Genomic DNA, 18,550 nt, shown 5'->3' on the forward strand with positions numbered 1-18,550 from the left:
ATCCTGTTGCACATTTTACTAACGTATTTTACATAAAAGTAAGATACGCTGAACAGAGACACAAAGAAGTTGCAAACTGAGTATTTACTTTTCTAATGGAACAAAACTAACCAACCAAGTAAACCTCAAATTATTGATTTTGAAGGAAATTTTCACTTAGGTATGGAGAGAGAAATGGGAAATATCTTTGAACTAGGAATTCCCACCACAGGTAGCAAAAGAAAAAGAAAACATATGCATAAATATGCTTTTAAAAGAGGAAATGGGGGTAGGGAACTACATTTTAGTTAGTTTAAGCCCCTTTTAATAATTTGTGAGCAGTCTGTTCAAAGCAGGATGATTACTTGTTCCAAACAACTTCATACATACTAGTAATCCAGTTTCTGGTTGCCAGCTCTGAGTTTAGAACTACTTGGAGGTTTTGAGGGGGGGGGGAGAGACTGAGGAACATGGCTCTTAAGTTCAATTTAGAAAGTGACCATTTTCTCCAGGTAAAGTTATCTCTGTAACTCAGAGGCCAGTTGTAACAGTGGAAGCTCTTCAGCTTCTACTTGGAGGTTGGCTGCCCTATTTTGGTAAATGGTAGGGCAGCCTTTCTGAATGGTTTTAGCACACAGAAACCATTGAAACATTTTTGAGGTTTCAAGAAACCCCAGAAGTGGCCCAACTGTGCAGGAAAAAAATTATACACACACACATATATATATATATATTATTTTATTTTATTTATTTACTAGGCTTAAAAGCCCATCCATAAGGACGGGCTTTGAAGGGGGACACCCCCCACCTGCGGCCCTTCCCGCTGACTCCCCCGGCTCCTGCAGCCCTTGGAGCGTGCTGCGAGGGCCGCAGGAAGGCTCTCCCATGGGCTCTCGTCCCCAGCAATCGGCCAGTTTCGGAAGCCTATGCCAGGCGCAGCACGCCCCCGCGACCCGCTCACCGACATTGCTCCAGCCCTGCCGTTCGCGCTCCCCCACGAACTGGCCAGCCCGCTCGCCAGCGTGGCCACAGCCTCGACATTCATGCTCCCTTGCGACCCGGCTACCCCGCTCGGCGGCATTGCCCCAGCCTTGGAGCAGTGTCTCCCAAGGGCTGCAGGAAGTGTCCTGCGGTTGGGCGGCTTCCACGCGGCCCTGGGAGCTCCGAAAGGTGGCCGAAAGCCTGTGGCGACCACCGCACTCCCCCAGCCTAGCTGCTGTGTTCGGTGGGGTGTGGGCAGGTAGGGAGCTGCTGCATGGCTCCCGACCATAGTGAATGATGGAACTCTGCCATGAGTTCGGGGCCAAGGGGTCAATGGCCACTGTTTGGTATCCCAGACTTGGCCCACCCCAGAGCAATATAAAGATATACCGCCGCTCTCAAACGTCTTGCAGCGGTTTACATAAATCCATAAGAATAATAAAATCCCATTACAATGTAATTAAAACAGAATACCTCGATGGCGGATAATATATAACCCACTCCCTTCTCCCCGGACAGCAAAGGTCTGTTACTCTCTATCTGGGAACGAGGAACTTAGTTGGTTTCAGCTAGAGATTCACAGCTGACAGCACCGCCCTAGCCTCAACCATATGCCTGGTGGAAGAGCTCCATCTTGCAGGCCCTGCGGAAAGCTGACAAACCCCGCAGGGCCCGTAGCTCTTCCAGGAGCTTGTTCCACCAGATCAAAGCCAGGCGTATCCCGATAAATTCATACCCACAGAGCAAAGAGCCCTGCGGGGGGCATAAGCAGATAAGCGGTCCTCACAGATAAGCCGGTTGGGAAGCTAGCTGTGAACACGTCTACCCGGGCCCCTCCCCTTTCCACTCCCTTCAGGCCCATCATTGGCTATGTTGGGAGGGGGTGGATGGGTCAACAAGACCACATATGTTCATATCACCTGATAAATTTTTTAAAAATATATTCAAAATTAACTTCCACCCATTTAGGAAACCATTCCAAGGCCATTAGGAAACCCCTGGTTGAGAAAGCCTGTTGTAGGGTTACAGTGTTACGTAGAGCAGTGGTCCCCAACCCCCAGTCTGGGGACTGGTACCGGTCCATAGATCAGTCGGTACTGGGCCGCAGCTCCTCCTCGTCCCCCTCCCCGGCTGCTGCCTCAGGGGCTGCCCTGCCACTCTGCCACCTGCTCACCTTTGGTGCTCTCCAGCGGCCGCCATGGCTGGGGCTCCCCCTCGGCGTGACACTGTGCAGCTGCTGCTGGCAGCACCCCCCAGCGGGCGGCCGGAAGTCAGGGGCGCCGGTGAGAAAGTAAGTGGAGCCAGGGGCTCAGGCAGTGGCAGTGACATCCCTCGGCAAAAGACTACCCCCCGGGCCTCAGTAAAATTGTCAAGTGTTGACTGGTCCCCAGTGATAAAAAGGTTGGGGACCACTGATGTAGAGGATCTAATTCTGAACATGCCCCTAATTAATGAATGTTAAATCCACTGGCAGATTCTTCTACCTAGGAGTACCCTTCAGGTTTGCATGAACATTGTGGAGGTGAATGTTTTTAAAAAATCGTCTTACAGGTAGAGGGAGCAGAGATCTCACAACACTGCGTCACAAGATATTATGTGTACCTTAACAATTACACAATCAAGGGTACCTTAACAATTACATAATCAAGCAAAGACATCAGGAATGGCAGGGAGGCCCACTGCTGGGTGAACGAGGTGGAGGAACTGCGAAAGCAGTGACTGAATGTTGGCAGAGAAAGAAGGTAGTAAGGAAGGTTGGCAAAAGTGTTGCTGCTGGGTGAGCTGGGAAGTTGGTGAAACTGAAAGTGAGTGAGTAGGGAATACAGCCAGAATGACAGAAGGGATGGGAAGGAAAAGAGGAAGAGTCAACAGCAGGAGAGCAATAAGGCCAGTGTTGGTGGGGCAGAAACAAAGTGGCCATGAGAAACACTGGTAGCTTCTCCGTTCCCCATCCATGACCATGCCAACCCATCTCTGCCAGAGACATGGGAAGAAGCAGAGTGCTGTCTGGACACTCCTATACATAATTCTTCTCTACATAGTCAGTTAGCATGTCAAGAAGGCAGCTAGGCTATAAACGTTCTTCCAAACATACTAGTTTTCTACAGGGTTGAAGTTGTAGTTTAGATGCACATTTACCATCTGAGTGATGACTAGGCATAAGAAAGCATAGCCTGAGGAGAATTACCATGAGAAGGACACACCATTAGTGGGAAATCTTCCATTAGAGAAAATACCCACAAAGGACAAACTGAATAGCAATTAAATTCTGGCTGCTGCAGGCACTGGTGTGTCTGAACTGAGCTGGATCTCAAAAAGTGCAGGGAGGGGGACACCTAGCTGTAGTGCATCAATCTGAGACAGTCAGTATACACAACCATTTTTCAGGCCTCATCATTTCCCACTGCTCTAGCCTACTACTTGAAACCATAGGCACTAGAGGTAATACTAAGCAAGTCATTCTCCCCACTCAGCATTGAAATTTCAGAATGAATACTATCAGCTTCTCTTATAGAGTTGCTTTAAGTATGAGATATTATACATTGAAGGACTTCGAACATTCAAAAACAACTATTCACAAGAAGAGGGAGTAAGTGGCAAATTGAATGCCTTATATCACATTCACAGTAATGCCACAAAGCCAACATTCAGATGAGAAAATGAAACCCTGCACTACGTAATGTTTGAGCCTTCCTCCTAATGTCTACACAAAGCACTGAGCAATTTAAAACTACAAGTTGATACAACTTCAGATATAAAAATGAAGTTTTCTTATCCCAAGACTTGTTTTAATATTGTATAATGAGGCATGCTCAAGTTCTTAGATATGCATTAAATTCTAATTTCAGTAACTGTATTTACACATGAACTAAATTTATTGAGAATAAACACAGTTGCTTATATCTAAAAACAACTCAAAATTCTCTCAGCAAACTACTGATGTGTTTATGCTAGTATTTCATCAATGTTTCCTATAAAATGTGGACAAGGCGACATGTCTTAAAACATATGTTAACATGTACATGAACCATGGAGACACATGCATGCTTTCAACATTTTACGTATTTGCCATCAGCAATACATTAATAAGCAGATCCATAACTACAGCATTTATTTAAAAAATACAAGTTCCTAAATAAAGCAGTTTGAGCTCCATGGACAATAATTGTATCCAATGACACATTTTGAAAATGTAGCTGCCATCGAAGAAATTCAAAAACGGTTTAGAAATACATCCTGTTCGGGGTACAGTGAAGACAACATTCAGACTGGAATCAAATTCAGCTTGCAACAATTTTACTCCCCCTCCCCCCTCAAACAAATAAAGCATTGCAGAATTATATTTCAATTTGTTCACTAAAATGGAGGTTTTAGTGACAGAATTTAGAGTAAAACTGTACTGAGTACATTCACATTTTTGAAAAAAATTAAGACGGATCTAGAAGAAATAGTCACTTCGTTCAGACCTAGCAACAAACCTTGATTTGTCAATATTAATTAACATAGAAGATCCTTAAGACTGCAGTCATTCCTCTTAGCCCTTGTGCATGGAAGGGTAACTAATAATTTCTGGATTCTCAGCAACTGATAGTGTGATAGGCCTAAGCTATGAAAACTGGGTTGAGACCTCTTACATACCATAGTACCAAACAGGTTAAAAAAAAAAAACACTATTGTCTGGATTCTTGGTATGCAGACCAAGCTAACTAGTTTTGGTGTGATAACAAAGTACCACAAAAGGATCATTATGCTACAGAGAAGGGAAGAAACATGTAATCCTAAAGATCTCTCACACAACATGAAATTATAGTTTGCCATTATATCTGAATCAGACCTGCAAACCAGTACTGTTGTTAAGCAACTTTTACTGGTTCCAAATATGCCAGCAAAGTCAATTCAAGGGATGGTTCTTTCCTATAAATCACTTTACTACTTTAGAAACACGTAGCTTATAAAGCACCCTTTTCCATATTATTATTCACACCTTGCCTTTTTATTTTGTTGAACTGAAGGCAGCTTACATAGGGTTGCCAAAGCCACTGATCAAACCTATACCCACTTAACTTTAACAAACTGTGACAACTGCACTTTTAAATACTTAGAAGTGCTGTACAAATAGGAAAAAAACTGTGAAGGGTTAATTCCTCACAGAGCTGGAGAGCCTTGAGTAACAGGCAATTCCAAAGAATCTGATTGGTTAGCATCAGCTGAGCAGAAAGAGACTGAACTGAATGCTGAAAATTCAGTCTGAGTTCAGCCCTGACTGAGAGCAGTTTAACACAGACCATTTCCACACTAGTGATATCCCCAGCTTTTGACTTTTCATTAAAAAAATAATACAGAAACTGTTTATTTGGTAACTAATAAACATCTTCTTGGAGTTCACGGTAAGTTTTTCTTAAGGAGTGTTATCAAGCTAACACCCTAGTTATTTTTTTTTTAATCTAGGAATTAATTTTCTTTCTATCTGATGAAAGACATTTTGACTCTCAAAAGTTTGTATCTGGGAAATTGTGTTGGTCCTTAAGATGATACTGACCTCAAATCTGATTTTTCTACTGCATGCCAACATGGCTACCCAACCTAAAACTAACTCTGGATGGATAGTACCTGAATAGCTTGAAGGGACAGAAATTTCCAAGCAGTTCACAGCCTATTCTTGGCAAAGAGGTGATTCTTGAATCATCAACTAACGGGTTAATGAGTGCTGCACATTTGAGATAATTGTGTTTTCAAGACTGGGAAAATGAGGGGATACTCAAATCGTTGCTAGTCCAAGTAATTCTTTTTTGCAGCTTCAAGAACAGAGTCTTGCTCAAAACCAGACTATATTCTGGTGATAGAGCTCAGGCCTTCTGGTTCCATGCATCCAGAAAAAACATAGCCTTCAGCAAAAGAGTAACTCTTATATGGCCACCTTATTCATTACAGGTGAGTTGATGAGTAGCTATTTGCAATCCTACCATATAAAGCCATTAAGACATTTGAACCTAAGAGGAAAGTACTTAATGTTATATTTTCCAATGCAAGAAAAAAATGCAACAACTAGGCTTCCGAATTTACAAGTTTTAAATGTCACATGAAACAGCAAAGTAAAAATGACTAGAAATATTAAGATTCTTTATTGTTTTATTTATTTTACTTGATATAATGCAGCATCATGTGGAAATTAGTAATTTAATAAAGTTTACTATTTCAGCTAACTAATCAGATGAATATTATGCTAAAACAATCACATTAAAATACAGTGGTATGAGAGAAAACCTATACCACCATCAAAATTTCCTACCAACTGCACTGTCATATAAAGCTGACATTGAAATCAGTGGATATTTCAAGAATTAAGTCCAGTAACTACCGTATTTGCCGGCGTATAAGACGACCCCCCAACATTTCCACTCAAAATATAGAGTTTGTTACATTACATTACAGTACTATGGGCCACTATGGGCAGCTATGTCTATCCCAACTGAAGTGCACCAGGCGTATAGGACGACCCCCCCCCCCCACTTGGAGGCATGTTTTTCAGGGGGGAAAAGTAGTCTTATACACCAGCAAATACTGTAAATACCAAGACATTAAAAAAAACACCAGGTATGACAAACTTACTGGTTTAATTTCCAGCCATAGTTTTTGTACTGCATTTGTCATATGGTAATTTCCTATTATTATTATTATTATTATTATTATTATTATTATTATTATTATTATATTTCCCACCACTCTTGGCAAAGCTGGCTCGTGGCAGGTTACAGAATAAAATATCCCCTAAAACCTCTACCACTCCTTATTTAAAGATAAAATGGAAAGCAACACACTTCATATTTTAGGGGAGAAAGACTGAGGCTGTTCTGGCTTCGCCATGTTACAAAGGGGCCTCTCCTCAAACAAGCTTGTCTTGTGCACACTATGAACATCCTTTTTCAATCCTGGCAGGGCTGCAGCTGAAAATAATTTATCCATTCCCTTGGCTAGAGCACCATATATGTGATGGGGAGGGAAACATATCCATCGCGAATAAACTTGAACACAAAGACAAGTTGCGTGTCACAGGTTACAAAAGGCCAGAGGTCACAACAGTAAGCTGGAGGCTTTCCACTGGGCTGTGGCTGCTAATGCACGGCTGCTTCATTCAGTTTCTGTCATGCAAAACAGAAGCATTATGCATAAGCATTGTGGTATAAACACTAAACTTGACAAAACTCTAATAAATTAGAACACTCAGAAGGCACAGGTAAGATATATAAGAGCCAATAAGAACCATGTATTCATCCATATCCACATACTTATTAACAAAAGTGATATAAAGAAGTGAACACTATGAAATTAACAAAGTATTGTTTTAAATATGGTTTGACGTTTATTTCATTTATGCCCTACCTTTCTGTCCAATAATGACCCAAAGCAGCTTATATCCTTCACCTGCCCTCCATTTTATCCTCAGAACAACACTATGAAGTAGGTTAAGCTGAGTACCTGTGATTGCTTCAAGACCACTGAGCAGACTCTGACATAATTTTCTTCTACAAGTAGTTTCTTAAATATGAGATTATTAAATATATCTGCATGAAAACTACATATCCTCACATTTCAATGTATAAGTTTTAAAGAACTTCTCAAATGTTTGTGAATTTACAGCTCTGTCTCCAGGGCTTCTGAATTTCTTCAAATAATAAATTTTTTAAATGTAAAACTTGAGTGCAGAGGATACAGGAACACTTCCATTTATATTTCTTTCTGCCTTAGAATATACTAAAATATGCAAATTTATTAACACAGAAGAGTCCACTCCTAGTGCTAACAGAAGACTAAAAGTTAACACATTCTTCTGTAACAGATGACTATGTGCAGCTTCAAGACCATGCCTATTTAACCAGAAGTATATATTAATATTACATAACCATATGAACACCAGCTCATGTTTTTAGATGTGCAGAGTAGGGATGAGCATGACCAGATACACAACCCTAAATTCATTGTGAATTTGGCTGGTTTGTGTTCCCCTTGAACTCAGATTTGAAGTAGGCACCTTCCCCAAACATTTCCCAAACCTTTTGGTGGATTGGATCTAAAGCTTGGTCCAATTAAACCTTCCATTTTCCTTCCCTCCATCCAATGGAAGGAAGCAAAATGGAGGTTTAAATGGCTGCAAGCCATTTCAGCATCACAATGGAATGCATGTGCCCTCCAGTCAGGCTAAAATGACTGTGAGCCATTTCAGTGATCAATTTCACTCCCTTTCACTTCCAAGCAGGAAGAAGAGAAATTGACTGCTAAAATAGCTGGCAGCTCATCAGCTGTGAAGTTTAAATGGCTGCCAGTTATTTTAGCGATCAATTTTGCTTTTCCACTTTTCAAATGAAGGGAAGCAAAATTGAGGTTTAAAATGGCTGCCAGCCATCTCAGCAAGCCATTTCAGCCTTACAGTGGGGCTCATGGGCATGTTGGCTCTGTAGACCCTTTCAATCCCTCTCAGAATCTAAGCAGGAAGAAAGTGCAACAGACAGGCCCAAACTGGCCAGTTCATGGCTTCTGGTTTGGTCGGGCTTGGTTCAAGAACACCCCAAACCCTGAAGTAAACCAGAATTTTCCAGTTCATGCCCATTCCTAATGACATGAAGACACTTAGCCATGCACAGTTCCACACACTCTAATAATTAATGTTTTTATTAATCCATTTCTTAATCCATGTACTGACTTATTTGGGCTCCAACTTCTTTTATTAACAAATCAAAGCACTCCAAAGCAATGTAAAAGCTTTTCAGTTTTCAGAATTTTTTGTGAGGTTGGATTTATTTAAAAGAGTAAACAAGCTTGGAGAGGGGGGATTTCTCTCAGGCCATGAATGTAAGGCCTCATTTTCAGCACACTCTATAGAAGGCTTCGTGGAATTCAGTGGACATACAATATGGATAGCAACAGGTTGCACCAAAGAGAACCAGTAAAAAAATGGAAGACATCAGCTAAAAACATATCATTTGATTGAAGTATTTAAATTATGATGTACCAAAATAAGACTTCAGTGATATGGTTGCCAGCTCTTGGCTTGAGAAATTTTTGGAAGTGGAGAAAGTAAAATCTGGGGAGGCGAGGGAATTCAGCAGAGATATGATTCCATAGAATCTTCCCTCCAAAATTGCCATTTTGTCTAGGGGGGTTGATGTCTGCTGACCGGAGATCTCTAGCTACCAGCAGGAGGTTGGCACTCCTAATCATGGAATGGATTGGCTTTTTATGTCATAACGTTACTAAAGAAGTATTATACAATTACTTTAACTAATAACTGTAACAAGTAGCTACTGATATCACATACTGAAGAGTGCAGTGTCTTCTAAACATAGCCAAATGAAAGCAAGGCAAACTGGACTATGCAGGTAGAGGTGCAATGCCTATATTTAAGATACAGAACATTCAAGAATTTCAAGGAAGACTAAATTTTGCTTTGTATTATTATTGGTAAAAAAATCCAGATAATCAACTGATTAAAGGTTAGCACACAGAGGATAAATTGGTTTTCCAACAAATAATATTTCCAAGATTATAATGGTACAAGTGATAGGGCAAGATCAATGTATGTTCTCGAAATACACAAACTGCAATTATAATTGACAGGGATTTGGAAGTGCAAACATGAGGATCTCCCTCACAAACCAAAATAGCAGCATGATCTAAACAAGATCCTGGACTAATTGTGCTAAAATATTAAGCCTCTTAAAGAATGAGCTACAAAACCATAGAAATGTATTTATGATATAATTCCTGATAGAAAATATAATGGGACAACACTGGTGGGCACAGTTCTCCTTTTACAATTTTAGCCCTGCATATGTATACTCAGGAATCAGTCAGAGAGATCAAGTAATAAACTGTTAGTCTTGCTTTACAGATTGTGAGCAAAGACCGTATATTTTAACTAATCTACAAGAAGACACTTAAGGGAGGGTGTGTGTGCTGTGGTTCATGGGCAAAGTATTTGCTTGGCATGCATGCAGAAGGTCACAAGTTTAAGCCCCAGGATCTCCAGTTTAAATGATCAGGTGTGAGGTAATGTGAAAGACCTCAGCCTGAGACCCTGGAGAGCCACTTCCAGTCTGAGCAGACAATCCTGACTTTGGTGGACCAAAGGTCTGATTCAGTGAAAGGCTGCCAGGCATATGGTTGAGGTCGACCAGAACCAACAACACCCACAAATCTCCTGAACCACCTCATGAATCTGTGAACCTGAATTGACCAACCATGGGTCTATTTGACTGTTATTCTGTTAAATTATTACTCTCTTGTTATTATCATTATTCTATTTGATATAAATGAATTTGATGTATTGTTCCTTTACGTTTAGTGTAAAGTGCCCTGAGCCTCAGGGGAGGGCAGTATAAAAATACCAGCAACACCACTCTCCCTATTTAATTAAATCTAACTCATATAAATGTTTCAACATAACTAATTGGATCAAAATCCAGCAGCAAATGCTGTTTTTCTATATTGTAGTACAAATTATTCCTGAAGGAAGATATATACATATTCTTAATTCATGGTTTGTCCAAATTCTGATTAGTAATTAAAAAAGAAAAAGAAACCAAGTGAAAAAGTTTTGGAGACTTGCAAGTGAACAAGAAGCTATGCTGCCTGAGGCTTTATAGTTACAGAACAACTTACAAAGGTGAAAGGCTAAATCATGTAAATATCACCACACAACATCTTCAGCCACCATTCATGCCAAGTACATAGACTAAATTTTGCAAGATATCTCTATATTAGAAAGTTTACTGTAAGTAGGTTGCACCCCAGTCACATGAAGTCCCCGGAAAAGAAACATTTGGTTCAGGACTTTCTATTTTTGTAGTGTGACTGTATTATGATAAGTCTATCTTCATAAGCATCATCAGATACTTCACTGGGTAGTGTTTTACAGAGTCCACCATAACTCCTCTTCTGGCCAAGAATGATTCTATTACTAAAATTAATTTTCACAATCTTATCAAATTCCACACAAGTTACATAGAGTAACAGTATTCTCTTTTCAAACGTATACACACAAATCTGAAAGGAACCAACTGAAACAGTAATTCACTAAAATATACCTGTCCCTGAAACATAGTCCAACATAGCCCACTGAAAACCTTTTTATAACTAGCTTCCATGAAAAGCACTTCTTACCACCAATATCCTTTACTACTTGTAGCGCCACATGCCAAGGAAAGAAACGACTAAATTGTAGCCTGTCACATTATACCCCACTGCAGAAGTTAAAGCATGAAATGTGTAGGGTTTTTTTAAAAAAGCCTGCCAAGGATTATATTTTTGAACTGAGCAACTGTTACTAGAAACATTTGCACCAACAACTTGCTGAGTATTACTTGGCACATAAGCATCTTCAAAAGCCTGCCAATTATCAGATGTCTAAACTAAGAGATACACTGGCCCTTTAAACAAACTTGCAGTCCAGGCAAAATTAAAAAGTTGGTATCATTAGATATAGATGTGACACTTCTGACAGATGTGTCTAATTTCAAAACCAGCAAGTTTTATAACCATTTAAATTTCATAACCATTTAAATTAAATTTCTGTAGCATGTTCACAGCTTTAATTTGCTCATATAGTTTAGACCATCATCACTCTAGCCATGAGAACTTTATTCTTCAAGCATGGTCTGGTATATCTGAAAGCACTCAAAACAGTACAATACTGATCATTATATACCACTGGTTCCTTCATGGTCAAAGGTATTACATCTTTGAGAACCAGGTATACAGTACAGTGGCTAACAAAGGCATCTGAAATATTCTTAGTCAGATGAGAGAGAAGGAAAACATCTCTTAATTATGTCCTATAGCATTGTTGACTGGTTATTTGAGGGAAGGGCCCAAACTGGCACACTAACTAAAGTTTGTGACAAATTTAGACTGGTTTGTGGTTCATGAAGAAAAGTTTGTGGCAGGTCAATCACCACAAACTTTCCAATTCTTCATGGCTCATCATGAACAGATGCGTTTCTGGAGAGATTGTCGTCACTCATCTAAATGTTTTCCAAACTTCAAAACAATAGGAGGAGGGACCTGAAGGGCAGGTAGACGAGTATCCGGATATCCCCTGCAATTCTGATGTCACTAGTTAGGATCTGTTCTAGTTAGTACAGGATCTGTTCTATACACTCCTGACAAAATGGTCAGTGGCTATTCCCCAGAAAGTGCTTTCCTGGGGACACCTTCTTTGGAAGACCATGATTCAGATGCCATAAATCCAATCCTCACTAAACTTTGAGAGCAGAAAGCAGATAGAGGAGAGTCAGCCAGAAATCCTCTGTGAGTTTGGTGGCATTTTCAGGAGCGAAGAAGGGCAGGGATTTAGAGGAAATGTGATCAGCCTCACTGAAGCTAACAGCCTGTTGACATTGGCCTGTGCAAGACATCGGAAGCTAAAGCACTTCTCCAAAGGTAGCCAAAGGGCCTCAAGTTTGATCACTGTATTAAGTACTGGAGGAAGGTCATGGTGGAGTGACAAGATTTTATTTACAAAAATATCTCGCAAAGGCGTCACAGATGATTTCCAATTTGCTATTTGCAAGTTCTTCTTACAAGGCAGTCAAAGACCATATTACCCTAAATAATTGCACCTGGTGTGAGCTTGAGGATACAATGGTGGTGACGTAAAACTCACATTTAGCCTCTCGCACTTTCATCTCATAGGCTCTTATAGAAGTGTCCTATAAGATGTTCTCGCCACTTCCTCAGAAGTCTGCCTCCAACTTTGATCTAGTTATCTCAGCTGCCACTTCTTTACGCACAGCTCCTCTGTATACCAGGGGGCTGGCTTAGAAAGTGCAGGGAGAGGTCATCAGGGAGAAATCTTGTCAATGGTGAACAATATCTGGTTATGCCAGTCGTCCACCATTTCATCTAATGAGTTGCTAGGAAGCTGTGTGTCCCACAGAGTATTCAGAAATCCTTCTGGATCCATTTGTATTCAAACATCTGTGCACAAAAAGCCAAATTCTCCTGGATTCCTTTCCATATCTCCACTCCCTTATGACTCCCAAGATCAGTCCCATGCTTGTGGGAGCTAAAGTAAGGGAAAGACAAAGTTTTGAAAATACTTTTAATTCATGTTTCAGAAAGGCGATTCTAGCTGCTTAGGGGACAGGGTGGCATCAACTCCTTTTCTCTCCAAAATCCAGTCAACATAGTTAATTTTTATTTTATTGACTTATGTAGAATAGAATATTTCTATGACATCTCTTCAGAATCTTATTACTATGTGGGGATCAGAGAGCAGGGTACAGAAATGGAAAATAACATGGGATAAACTGCACCTTCCATGTAGAGATGATCAGAAACAAACCCCAGCTACAGGCTTGAAGGATCAGTGCCATCCATTCACAATTCAAAGTTAAGGAAGCAATGAACTGTTTGTGGTTTAATCAGTGACACTTCTCAGGAATCAGCAAACAATCTTCTCCTGCTAAGGTAGCAGGAGGTTCTAAAGAAGCCTTGCCCATTCCTCCTTTTTCAGGAATGACACCACCATGTCTACAAATGTTGCTAAAGTTATGAGATCCATCCTGACACAGATTTTCTGATTAGGCCAAAAGTTTCTCTTCTCCCTGGAAAGAAACATGTAGGAGCTGTGCATGTCTAAGCAGACCTCTTTCTCTGCCCTCCCTCCCCCCCCCAAAAAAAAGAAAAAAGAATGAGACAATGAACTCCTCACTACAAGTCATGAAGTTGAAGCATTCTAAGGTGGGCAAAACATCATGTAGATTCTGTTCTCCAATCCTGGCTCTAGAATAAAGTCAATATAACAATAAACAACAATTCCTTGTAGTCTCAGGTAGGGCTCTAGGTTCACCAGGATATGTGTGAAGACTCTGGAGGAGCCATAATGCCAGCAGTTAGCACCCTGTATAGGTAACAAACAAACATACTTACATAAGATCTACAAGAGCTGGGAAATTCTTTGAGCTCCAGTGCAGCCAATACTCTGAAGTATTTCTTTTGTCAAGAATTTGTTTAGCCACTTAAAATCTATTGTGCTGATATAACATCTTTATATATGAAACTGTAGTATATATTTATTGAATTTAAAAGTATAAATGCTTTTGTTTTCTATAAGCAAACCCAATACACGAGAGAGTACCAAACTACTCAATCCTATGCTACTTTAGCACATCTATCAATCTTTGCCAACTGTGAGACAGGAAAAACAAAAAAACTTAGTAGTGAATAAGAAAAAAAGAAAACTGTCACAAAAGTCACAATAAAAGCTTATCCTGATAAGGTTAAACTTTGATAGTACAGTATTGAAAGTTTTCTGTGTTACAAACATATTAGCTATTTTGGTATTTGTCTCTTGAGAAATTTATATGCAGGTCAAGAAGCAACAGTGAGAACTGAACATGGAATCACTGATTGGTTCAAAATTGAGAAAGGAGTTCGGCAAGGCTGTATACTGTCACCTTGCCTATTTAACTTGTATGCGGAGCACATCATGAGAAAGGTGGGATTAGAGGAGTCACAAATTGGGATCAAGATTGCAGGGAGAAATATCAACAACCTCAGATATGCAGATGATACCACTCTAATGGCAGAAAGTGAAGAGGAACTAAAGAGCCTGTTGATGCGGGTGAAGGAGGAGAGTGCAAAAGTTGGCTTGAAACTCAACATCAAGAAAACAAAGATCATGGCATCCGGCCCGCTCAATTCCTGGCAAATAGATGGGGAAGAAATGGAGATAGTGACAGATTTTATTTTCCTGGGCTCCAAGATCACTGCAGATGGGGACTGTAGCAAAGAAATTAAAAGACGCTTGCTCCTGGGGAGGAAAGCTATGGCAAATCTAGACAGCATCCTAAAAAGCAGAGACATCACCCTTCTCACAAAAGTATGTCTAGTCAAGGCTATGGTTTTCCCAGTTGCAATGTATGTCTGTGAAAGTTGGACCATAAGGAAGGCCGAGCGTCAAAGAATTGAGGCTTTTGAACTCTGGTGCTGGAGAAGACTCTTGAGAGTTCCTTGGACTGCAAGGCAAACAAACCGGTCAGTCATAGAGGAGATCAGCCCTGACTGCTCCTTAGAAGGCCAGATCCTGAAGATGAAACTCAAATACTTTGGCCACCTCATGAGAAGGAAGGACTCCCTGGAGAAGAGCCTAATGCTGGGAGCGATCGAGGGCAAAAGAAGAAGGGGGCGACAGAGAATGAGGTGGATGGATGGAGTCACTGAAGCAGTAGGTGCAAACTTAAATGGACTCCGGGGAATGGTAGAGGACAGGAAGGCCTGGAGGATCATTGTCCATGGGGTCGCAATGGGTCGGACACGACTTCGTACATAACAACAACAACAAATTTTGGTTTGCCATAGAACAGTTAGATTTGAGTCCAGAGGCACCTAAGAGACCAATAAGTCCAGCAGAACCCCAGATTTATTTATTACCTATATTTATATGCCACTGTCCTCTGCAACTCAGGGCAGTTTACATGGAAAATTGGGGGACAGGGAACAATACAGTATAACTCGGTAGCCACGCTGAATGAGTAACAGTAAAAATAGTGATAACAGAGATAATGCATAACAACATCAATATATTAACAGTCCCATAGTTGATCAGTTCACGATGTTCACTTTATGGGGAGGGGTTCGACCTCAACCAAATGCCTGGTGGAGGAGCTCCCTTTTGCATGCCCTGTGGAACTGATCCTATGGGAGCTCATTCCACCAGGTGGGGGCCAGGACAGAGAAAGTTCTGGCCCTGGATGAAGTCAGATGAGCTTCCTTGGGGCCAGGGAAAACCAATCAGTTGGAGGTGGCAGAGCGTAAAGGTCTTTGAGGGGTGTAGACAGAGAGGCCTAGACCATGTACGGCCTTAAAGGTGAATATCAAAACCTTAAGATTGATCCGGAATTCGACTGGTAGCCAGTGCAGTTGTTGAAGAATGGGTTGAATGTGGGACCCCCATAGTGTTTCTGTGAGGACCTTGGCGACTGCATTCTAGAATAGTTGTAGTTTCTGGGTCAAGATTAGGGGTAGGCCAGCACAAAGCAAATTGCAGAAGTCCATTCTACAGGTGACTATCACATGGATGACTGCGGCTAGGTGTTCCACGGCCAAGTAGGGCACTAGTAGTTTGGCTTGACGTAGGTGGTAAAAAGCCAGCTGCACTACTCTTGTGATCTGTGCCTCCATAGAGGGGAGACATTGAGGATCACGCTCAGGTTCCTGGCAGAGTGAGTAACTGATAGCTGCATGCCATCTAAGTTGGGCAGACGTACTTCCTTGCTTGGACTCTTCCTGCCCAGCCACAGGAACCTCCATCTTTGAAGGGTTGAGCTTCAGACAACTCTTCCTGTGCTGCCTTGTCACTGTTTCCAGGCATCTGGCTTATGCTTCTGGAGGAGAATCAGGGCAGGCATCCATCAGGAGGAAAAGCTGGGTGTCATCTGCATATTGATGACATCCCAGCCTGAATTTCCACACCAACTGAGCAAGAGGATGCACGAAGATGTTAAATAAGGTTGGAGAGAGGACTACTCCTTGTGGAACTCCACATGTGAGTTGGCAGCAGCCTGATAATCTCCTATTACTACCCTCTGTCCGTGACACCAGAGAAAGGAGATCAGCCATTGGAGGGCTGTCCCCCATATTCCGGCATCGTTTTCGTTTTGACTCTTGGAAGTTTATACCCTGAAAATGTTTCTGATCTCCAAGGTCCTACATCTAACTAAAAATCTTGTTGGTCTCTAAGATGCTACTAGACTCAGTGCTAGCAATTCAAATTTGTTATATATGTTTACATTGTACATAGAATTATTCAATGCTGTTACCGGCCCCACTCCTGCACATGTAGCCAGCTGGGTGACCCAGCACTACTCACAGTCTTGTTAGACCTGTTCTTACAGAGCAATTGTCAGAGCCCTCTTAGCCTCACGTACTTCACAAGGTGTCTATTGAGGGAATTGGAAGGGAAGGCAATTGTAAGCAACTGTGAGACTCCTTCTGGTAGTGAAAAGCGGGGTATAAAAACCAACTCTTCTTATGCAACAAGTCATTTTATACACTTCCAGCAGTCTTGTCTTAAAAAGCTTCTATCCCCTTCATATATAAGAAATAATTCATTGCCCTTTTTTCTGTGCTCCTCAAAATTTCCTAATTTCTATTCAAAAAAAATTGAAAGATTGTCAAAGATTTGTTTCCAGATTTTTCTGTTTGTTTTTTAAACTAAGACCTCCTTGTTAAGGATGGGCATATAACTAATTTGCAACCTTAAATTTGTCACAAATTTGGATGGCCCATGCTCCCCAAACTGAGATTCAGAGAGGCCCCTCCCCCAAACAATTTCCAGATCTTTTGTCCAGTTTGGCCATTTAAACCTAGCAGCTGAGCAGGACAGTCCAACTATCAGCTGTTAGCCATTTAAACCCAACTGTTTGATGGGTCCACTCTTCAGATACTAGGTTCAAATAGCTACCAGCCATTTGAAAGATTTATTCACTTTTCCCTGCTGCGAACAGAGAAGGAACAAAAAAGACCAGTCTGAGCCAGCCAACTCCTTTTGAGGCTTTTGGTTTTGTGGTTCAGTCTGGAAACACACTAAACCAAAATTTTCTTGTTTGTGTCCAGCCCTACATCTTATGGTGCATTCTTTGAGGCTCGTAGCACAATTTTCTTCTGCTACTCTGACCCAATGGTGGGGTTGAGCACATATACACCAACTTCCTTCCCCAGTCATATGGTTCAAAGACATGGCTGTAAGTCTCCTCTCTGGCCAAGAGTCTGCCACCACTGCAGCTTCTGCAAGAGCAGCAGAAAAAACAACTGACATAGCCTTCTACTGCTTTCTTACCAAACTAACTCTGAAGAATGGATTCAGGTAGGTGGCCATGTTGGTCTGAAGAAGCAGAACAAAATTTGAGTCCAATGGCACCTGAAAGACCAATAAAGTTTTATTGAAGGTATGAGCTTTCATGTGCACGCACACTGCTTCAGACAACAAAATTGAATTCACTAGACTACATATATAAGGAAAGTTTAAATTAGCGATAAATTAGTAAACAGACTTTAATACCTTCTCAAACCAAGGTCCAAAATAGTCTCAATCTTACTCCACAAATAACTTTCCAAATAAATTCACTTCTTGTAGAAGGCAGCCATGTTATCTGGGAAAAACGGGAAAATTCTTTTTTTTTGTCCCAAGTCCTAGAGTTGGGACATTAAAAACCATCTTGTCCAAGCCACTGTTCAATATAGGAAATGCTGCATAAAAGATACATAGGATGCAACAGTTTGTAACTCCTTCTCAAGTATTGAGTATCCCTGCATGTTTTTCTTACAGTAAACAGACACTTATATCCAAAAATTCTAGAAAATTTACATCTCTGGAGGTATCAAGTTGAGGACAGAGTTGCAATCAGAAATGAGCAGTCACGCGACCATGATCTCCAACGCAAGGTGCCACAGGGTATGTTACTCCCCCAGATGTTATGTAACATCTTTATACACCCTCTTGCACAGCTGATCCAGAGATCAGCTTGGGTGTCATTATTATGTTGATGACTCCCAGCTCTATCTGCAATGGCCAAATGCTTGGAGCCAGTAG

At 41.1% G+C, this 18,550-nt stretch overlaps 1 protein-coding gene across 10 annotated transcripts in view; it reads right to left on the bottom strand.

Annotated features, from left to right (window-relative positions):
* The window catches only part of CHD7 (chromodomain helicase DNA binding protein 7), a 178,538-nt gene that overhangs the window by 135,173 nt on the left and 24,815 nt on the right, over positions 1-18,550 (bottom strand). For 2 of the 10 annotated variants that reach the window (XM_077352322.1, XM_077352323.1), the window contains exon 3: positions 17,798-17,878. The exons of the other annotated variants lie outside the window; for them this stretch is intronic. The gene's annotated coding sequence lies outside the window, so the exon portion shown is untranslated. The remainder of the gene's footprint in view (positions 1-17,797; positions 17,879-18,550) is intronic. 10 annotated transcript variants of the gene reach the window in all.

This window comes from Paroedura picta, chromosome 9 (assembly GCF_049243985.1).
Source record: "Paroedura picta isolate Pp20150507F chromosome 9, Ppicta_v3.0, whole genome shotgun sequence".
Lineage (NCBI taxonomy): Eukaryota > Metazoa > Chordata > Lepidosauria > Squamata > Gekkonidae > Paroedura > Paroedura picta.